This window comes from Callorhinus ursinus, unplaced genomic scaffold (genome assembly GCF_003265705.2).
Source record: "Callorhinus ursinus isolate GAN/ISIS: 27379988/994484 unplaced genomic scaffold, GSC_fseal_2.0 scaffold4, whole genome shotgun sequence".
Taxonomy (NCBI): domain Eukaryota; kingdom Metazoa; phylum Chordata; class Mammalia; order Carnivora; family Otariidae; genus Callorhinus; species Callorhinus ursinus.
In genome coordinates, this window is record NW_027397066.1 from 121,918,875 (window position 1) to 121,927,789 (window position 8,915).

The 8,915-nt window shown below is 39.8% G+C and overlaps 1 pseudogene; it reads left to right on the forward strand.

The window, feature by feature from the left end:
* Positions 1-3,322: 3,322 nt before the first annotated feature.
* The window catches only part of LOC112825775 (general transcription factor IIF subunit 2 pseudogene), a 7,039-nt pseudogene continuing 1,446 nt past the window's right edge, over positions 3,323-8,915 (forward strand).

Genomic DNA, 8,915 nt, shown 5'->3' on the forward strand with positions numbered 1-8,915 from the left:
GATCTTGGAGAGAATTTGTCATAACACATTCTGGTTGCACGCATCAAGGTGTAGATCACTCCTTGTTTACTTTAAGAGTGTTGCTTCCAAGACAGCAGTGGGGATTGGTGAATGCCAATATTCTGCTTCCCCCTTGTAGACAAGCTCAAGTAGACTGCTGCCTGTACTTCTTAGATGACAAATCTCACTTGAAATCCCCATACTTCAAGGGTGTGCAGACACAGACATATGCCTGGTAGTAGCATTTTTTATTTGACATGTTGAATTTAGATATTTTAATGCCATGTGGAAGTTCATCACTGAATAGAAGAACTCAGCATTTGACTGTGAAATTACTTAAATAACTTAAAAATTCAGTATTAACTGAACTCAGAGTTTTTTTTTTTATTAGGTTTCTGAGATTCCGGTGAAATTGTTAACAACATCTGTCGTGAGAAGTGCTACCTGCTTCTGGCAGGTTTGCATGATCTATACTAAAGAATATTTTATGAAAGGCTGCTGCAGATTTCATATGTGTATTTCTTTCTCATCAAGATACCCACACCAGTATGTTACAAAAAAGCAGGTTAGATTGAATTTTGAGGGTGCCGGAGAATTTGTGAGGAGAGAAGAAAAGCAGACTATGATTTTGCCTATATTGGCTGTGAAATAGAAGTTTTGAGGAGGCCCCTGCCAAAAATCAGCATAAAGGTGAGTTGTTGTAGATCAATTTAATATCAGTATTTCAATTATATTTCTAACTCATTTCCCAGGATTTCCTGCTAATGTTTGTATTTTATTTTTTTTCAAGATTTTTATTTTTAAGTTATCCCTAACCCAACATGGGGCTTGAACTCACAACCCTGAGATCAAGAGTCGCATGCTCCATTGACTGAGCCAGCCAGATGCCTCTAAAATTTGTATTTTCTAAGAACTGATGATAGAGTGACAGGATGAGTCTTCCAGCATCCGGTTAGTTCTAGACCTTAGTGTGCAGAGGCCTTTTCTCCCAAGGCTAAGGGGGGAATTGTAGGCTTATCTCCCCATTCCAGACTCTTTAGGGTTCCGGGAAGCCTTGGCCTTATGTCCCTTTGTGCATGAGCCCCCACAGAACTGCAGACGAATCTGGCCACTGGGTCATGATGCAGAATTCTGGCCTGCCAGCATGGCAGGGAGACTTCCTATTACCTACCTGCTTTTGTTGTCAATTCCTAAGTTCAACAACAAAGGGGACCTTTCCGCTCTGTCCCTGGACCTCATTCCTTCCTGGAAGTGAGCAGGCTGTTGGCAATAGTACACACATTCAGAACAAGGGCAGCCCGCTTTCCTTGAGTCTTGTGATAACCGATGGTCCAGAAGGTAGTCACAGAACTTGCCCTGGGAATCACTCTGAAGCACTGAGGCAGATTTGAAATTAGACCCTTTATTGTTCAAGGTCAGGATAATGAGACATACCTGACGCTAATACCCACCTGCACGTGTAAAGTACTGTCACCCTACATTCTGCATTAAGAGTTGTGTGGAAACAAATTGGAATTTCGAATTTCATATGCCACATTTTAAGTCTTGCAAAAAAAAAAAAAAAGTGCTTTTGGAAAAGGTACATGTTTTCACTCTTTCTGCCAAGGGCAAAGTGTTTCAGTTTTTCCTTTGTGGTAAAGGCAGCGAGAGACAAAGGAAGGGCCCAGTGTTCAGCCTGGAGAGTTGTTAACAAATCTATACTTAAAGCCATTACCCTGTCATCCTGCTAAGTCATAACAGAGAACATTGGATGTTTTATCTTAACTCTTTGATAAGCCACAGAAATAATTAAAATTCATATAAAGGTATATTGATGTATACAACTTTATTTGTTTGCTTGTTTGATTTTAACCATTTTCTTATATAACATCTTATATGTGGAAATAAAACAGCTCTTTTGTAAGTGAAAGTGTCTATCCCCTGGAAGAAATTTTAAAATTAATGCTTTCCTGAGTCTTATATATTTCAGCAGCTTTTTTAGCTTTATATTTTACTTTGCAGAGGAAAGCTCACCGAAGTTCTGCAAAGCATTTCTTTAATTTTCAATTGGTTGTGATTATTCAAAGCTTACTTATTTTTCAGTTAAATGCATTAAATACTATTGTTTCAATGGCCCTTGCTGTGTCAAACTGTTATTTCTGGCATTTCAATATAAGCATCAGGTCAAGAAGAATAGAGAACACCAAATAAATTTCTCAGCAGGAATTCCAGCTTCCTTTCTCCTATAGTCATACTTCTGATTTCCAGGAGAAAAAAAGAAACCTTATAGGCAGATAAAATTGTCTGAATTCGGCTATCATTTCTGTTCATGGCTTTAAGAACACTGAATGCATAGTATTCTATACTCTAGTGGATAGTTCTGTGTAGTAGACACTGACTATAAATCTTCTTGGTTCATATTAGAGAATTATCTTCAAAGAAAATATATTTTAAGTCCTGAACTTACATACTCTCGAGTCCTTCCTTATATAATTCGTCTACAGGAAAATAAACCACTATGACATCTCATTTCCAGAACTCTCGTTGATTGGTGTTTTCCAAATTTTGATGTCTGGATATCTTTAAAAATGTTTAATCATCATAATGCATAAAACAATGTGGAGCAGTCTGACATTGTTTGTCTTTGTGTGGTTGAAAAAAAATGCAAAAATAAATTGTTTGTATAGTGCTGAAAATGGAGGTTGGGATTAAATTGACCTAAGGTTAATGATAGGATGAAGATCAACTGTCAAGTAGCAAGAAAATGCTATAGCCTTGGCAATAATTAATGTTGAACAATGACTGGAGTTCAGATTATTGTAATGAGAGATGATAGGCTGTTCTAACTGTCCAGAGGTCAATGTTACTTGGTTTCCTATGGTTAGGGGTAAATAAGGAGGACTTCCTAGTAAAAACAATGTAACTGGATACAATGAGCCTGCAGTGACCCCAGGTTCATGGGAGACATTGTTAGTATGTATAAAGAGTTTATAAAATATGTAGCAACCAATGTTTTATGGAATTTGGTGCCTGAATGGAAAGGGCGGAGGGGGGGGGGCGGGGGAGGCAGCCTCTGGAACAAGGGAGCTGTTTATCTAACCAGTAGAAAACAGACCAAGATTGCAGTTTCCAGAGTCCCATATGTTGGCTATTATCCTGTAATTCTAATGAATCTTTTCTTGAATCCTTCATTTTCTGAATGGCACCATTACTTCTCATAATATATCATCAGTTGTCCTTGCTCTGATAATGTATTACATTAATATATCATTAAAGCAACAGATGTATTAGAGTAATACATTATCAGAACAAAGCGCTCTGGTGGTGATGTATTTCACAAAAGATGGCTCTACCTTGGACAGAACAGATCCAGAAGCAGAGTCCGTTCAATAATACAAAAGGTAAGCCCATGGTACATACTCACTGGTACCTAACCTTTGGCTCCAGCTCTATGTTGTGACCTGAGTGGAATGTGTATTCCTGTTTCGATTGAATCGTTGATCTTCAGAAAAATTCTTGGATATGGTGAATCTCATTTCTGAAAAAGAAACAGTAATTGAATGAAAGTCTTCTTTGAGAGAGGATCATTTGTAGGCAATGAATTGTCCAACGCTGCTTTATTTCTGGGAAGTCAAGTTCATCCGGCAGTGCAAACCTAAGTCTCACTGGTCAGGGTGGCATCTGTAACACTTGCTGGCTCAGAATGGCAGCTGTATTTGCTTCCCCTGCCACCTCACCACAAGCATCATCTTCCCTCAACACATTATCAAGTCCTTTAACCTGGCACAGGTGCTTTTTAAATCAAACATTTGATTTATAGGTAAGGAGAACAAGTCTAAAGATGTTTGATACTTCCAGAAAAAACAAAATAGAAAAAAAAAAAAGGTAAAGAGAGGAAGCAGTATATTCCATCTAAGATGGGCATATGTTAGTTCTGGCAAACGGCCAGAGCAATGGAGCCCAGACAGGAGCAAATATGGAGTTCTTCAGCCCGTGTTTAGTGCACTTTCAGGTGAAGGTGGATTTTTGTTTTAATGGTTTGTCTATCATCAATTTCAACCGCTCTATAATTGATTAAGAATTCAGGATGTGGGGGGGCGGGCTTTGGACCTGCAGGGTGTTCAGATCCCATGTTGGTATGTTGACATGTTTATATGCAGAGAGGATCATGGCTGGTGCCATGATCCGTGCTGGGATTTTTATGACAAAACTCCAATCACATTATTGCTTTCACCGTGCAGAAATTAAATTTCTTGTTCACTGTCACCCTTTGCAGCTACTAGGCTTGACCTGCAAAAAGTCCAAGGAAAGGAACAGAATATTTATAATAACTCAGAGACAAACTGGCCAGAAGCCACATTTGATGGGAAGATTTCCGTCAAATATGGTGTGAGTGAGGAAGGGGTAACATCTTCTAGGTAGCGACCTCTTCCATTTGAATGAGCCCGAGAGAAAGGGTTATTCACTTAAATTCTTTCCCTTTCCTCTTACAGCTGTGAAGTTATCAGCCCCTCGGTCCCTCCCACCTAGGAGAAAGCAATAATCACCTCCCAAGAGCCTGAGGCAGCAGCCAACACCTTGAAAAAATAGCCCCAGTGTAGAGAATGGCGTCCCATAGGGGTTTTCCTTTGGCACTTGAAGGAAGGATTCAGACGTGTCCAAAGGGAGGAGCATATATACTTGCTAATGTGATTTTATAGTAATTGTCGTGACTCTTTGCCACATGACTTTTTCCTAGACTCTTAGTATGAGATATTCATTAACTAACTGGCCATTTTCTAAGTGGATGACTTAGAGGAACAGATGGATCTATCCCTTAATGGATTAACTATCTCTTAACAGAATGCCAGATATCCCAGGAGGGAGAGGTGGAGGGAGAGAAGAACTGTTGTTGTCTTGCTTGTTGTTGTTCCTTGCCTGGAAGTCACAGGGCAAAATACACGTGAGTAATATGCCTGAAAGGGAAAAGAATTTGGAGTGAGACTCATTGCAAAATGCCAACAACCTTAACTAGAAGACACAGCAACAGGCTATCAAAAGAGACAATTATCTCCCACATGAACTTGAGTCCTGTAGTGTGTGTATTTACCGTGACCTTGCCACTGTCACTTAGTACTGAATGATATGAGAAATAATTGAGTGTCATTTTTTTTTTTTACATTTCACCAGAATAGACTGATATATCCAGTCCCTGAGCCACCATAGATTAATTCATTGATTTTAAATATTTTATAAAATACACCCATCAAAAGGCTAGGAGCATATATCCATCAATTAAAAATTAAACAATCAAGGCAAAACAATACACACACACACGAACTCAATCATGCTATCCATTTCTATAAATAAGCCATCAACGGGAGACCAAGGAAAGACAAATAACTTACATCAGGCCTGCAAGTGAAATACATTTATCAGCCCACTTAATAAATGCTTTTTGACATTTAAGAGCCTGTTTCTATGTGGTCCTGTACCAAGAAAGATTTACGCATACATAATCTGTGCATTCTCAGAGCTTCTGGGCTAAGAAAGACAACTGAGCAGAGTCCGTTGAGGCATGCTATACCTACCTATAGGAAGTGATTTTTTTAAACATAAAAAGTGACTATGGGTGTCTTTTATGGGTTTTCTTATATCACACTCTGAAATAGGCAGGTAGATGAATAAGAATGCTCCCATCAGATAAGTACGCGGAGACTCACAGATATCACTGAGGCGAGTACAGATTGTTTCCAACTTCCTGGGGCAGTTTGGCAGTGGGTATTTAAAGCCTTGAAAATCTTCACTCCTTTTGGTCCAAGGATTTGTTTTTTAAAAAATAGTCATGGAGATTGCAAAGATTTAGCAACAAGAATATTCATTTCAGCATTGGTCACAAAAGCTCACATTCGTAAACAGTAAGTGGTCAAAAACCCAGCATTATTTCAATCTATTATGGAACATTTACTTACATCGTGGAAGCCTATCAAGTTTTAAACAAAATAATGAAGAATAGTTAATTACATTATAAGATGAGAGAAATATGCTCCAGAACAATATTTACCAAATCATCCTGTTTCGGCCAAAAAAAATTATGCACACAGTACACATACACACATTTCTTTCATTTCTGTGTACATGTAGATAGCACCAAACCACAAAGAAACACATCCAAATATCAATGATGATTACCTCTGTGAGATGAAATTATGGGTGATTTTATTTTATTTTTGCTTATTTGTATTATCTTCATTTCTAAACGGAACTATTTGAAATTAATGCAAATGTAGTGAGGTGCGTGAAAATGAGGGTCAGCATGGCTGGGGATGGGAGTGGCAAGGAGACAAAGTTGGAGATGTAGGTAGAAGCCAGAAGCGTCTTGAATGCTAAGCTAAGAAACAAGACATTTTCTCCCCATGTGGGGCATTTTATTGAAGTTATGTAAAATGGAACTAGTGCTGTATAAAATATTAACAGTCTCACTTTACGTTCCAAATTGAAGGTAACTTAAATCCTCCCCACCCCCCATTAAAAACCGTCCTCCAGAATCACACACTATCCTTGCAGGTGGGCGGAGTAGTCGGGAACGGGGTTTGCTCTGTGGCCACACAGCAGCCCCACCTTAGCCACCGCCGTCCTTTGTAAATGCCTGGTGAACCACAGCTGTTTACCTGCGTGGGAACCCCTAGGAGAGACCTGATTGTTTCTCCTCTCTTATTTGAACATTTGCTGCCATTATAATTTAAAATCTTCTTTATATCCTACCTATAAGCCCATAACAAGGTCACCCAAGAGTTCATTAAGCGGTAGAGCTGTAAAACACTCGGCAAGTCGGGGACTTTGGAACAGAACTTAGATGTGCTAAATCTCCATCGAGAAGGCCAAACAACCACCATGATGCTCTGTGGTGTTAATTTAAGAGAGAGCACTTCAAAATATTAGAGAAAATACAGGGAAAATAAAAAGCCATCTTAAAGCAAATATACATTACAACATTTGCAGATTTATGCACTCCAAGATTGCATTCCGCCCCCCTCCCCCCCCCCCCCCCGGCCCCGCATACACTTTATATTCAGTCCTGTGGGGAAACCAGGATTGAATTATGGAAGTTTTGAATTATAGGAGGTCTCCAGGAATACATTCTTCGCATAAAATGTACAGTGGGGATGGGGTGGGGTGAGGGTGATGGTGGCGGAATGGAGGGCAGACAAGATATTGAAAAGAGGGCAAGAGGGTTTTCGAAACTTACTCAGGCTTCTGCTCAGCAAAGGGGAGGAATTGGAGGGAAGGTGAAGATGGAGCCTGGGAAAAAACTGGAAATGGGCAAGAAGGAATTAAAAGTGGCTCATTCAAGGCACTGGGGGAATTGATTTACATAGATCATGTCACTTAACTTTTACTACCTGCAAGACCTTATTTCTTCCTGACAAGAGAATATAAAAACAAAAACAATGGAGACCCCAAAGAGGCCTGCATGGAAAGTCTCCTTTATTTCTTCATCCATTTGTTTTTCATCCTTTGGATTTTTCTAAAATGAGAATTTTCATTATAAAAGCAATGCATGCTCTTTAAAAAAAAAAAGTCATTCAAATAATGAGGAGGTAATTAAAACAGAAAGTGGAAATCCACCATCCAACAACTTCTCTGCTTCCCCACCATTGAATTCTGCTCCTTAGAGAGAACCACTGTTAACCATTTAGTTATGACCTTCTAGATATTTTTTTTATTACTAAACTTTATTTTTCAGAGGATTTTTGTTTCCCAGCAAAATCAAGCAGAAAGTACAGAGAGTTCCCCTACAGCCCCTGTCCCCATACATGTTCAATCTCCCTCACCATAGACATTGTGAAGCACAGTGGGTCATTGTCATAATCGAAGAACCTACATTGGCACGTCATTATCACCTATAGTCTGCATATTACATTAGGGTTCACTCTTGGTGTTGTACCTTCTGTGGGTTTGGACAAATGTCTAATGACATGTCTCCACCACTCTATATCATGCAGGATAGATTCACTGCTCTAAAAAATCCTCTGTGCTCTGCCTACTCATTCCTCCAGCTCCTGGCAACCACTGATCTTTTTACTGTCTCTATAGTTTTGCTTCTCCAGAATGTCATATAGTTGGAATCACACAGTGTATAGCCTTTTCAAGATTGTCTTCTCTCACTTAGTAATATGCATTTAAGGTTCCTCATGTCTTTTCATGGCTTGATAGCTCATTTCTTTTTAGCACAGAATAATATTCCATTGTCCGGATGTACCATAGTTTATTTATCCATTCACCTACTCAAGGACATCTTGGTTGCTTCCAAGTTTTGACAATTAAGAATAAAGCTGGGGAGACTTCTGGTTTCTGGTTCCACATATAAGGAGGTTGGAAGTTGCCAGTCCAACCTAACAATAAGTAAAAAGCCGAATAGGCTAAAATATCAACAACTCCTCTTGGATACATAAGAGAGAAGAGGACCCCAGGCAAACCCCGATAACTGGAGAGTCAGACGAGCAAATACAGCTCACCAGAGCAGAGATTCACCAGTGAGTGGGAACCTCAGCGGGAACCAGAAAACCCGAGTTGTAATTGCCAACTGTCGGAAGCACCGGACTTAAAATACTCCAGGGGTACCCAGTCATGAGGAGGCCTCCGCAATACTGTGCGTTTTACCTCCAAGAGCCTGACCAAATTCTCATAGAAAGTACGGGGTGGAAAAAAGTCCCCTCATCCTTCCTGCAGAGGAAAGGTAAAAGGAATGATTTTGAAATAATGCCAGAGTATCTTATTCTTCTTAACCATACCTGCCCTCAGGAGAAACTGGTTAACCTAATCTGCTGGGGTATTATCAGAGCCTAAGGGATATGCCCTAATCCTAAAGAAGGGAAGTGCCTTAATCTGGCCCACTCTTAGGTGCGCCATCCTGACGCACCTAAGCAGCGGGGGGGGGGGGGGGGGGGGGGGGA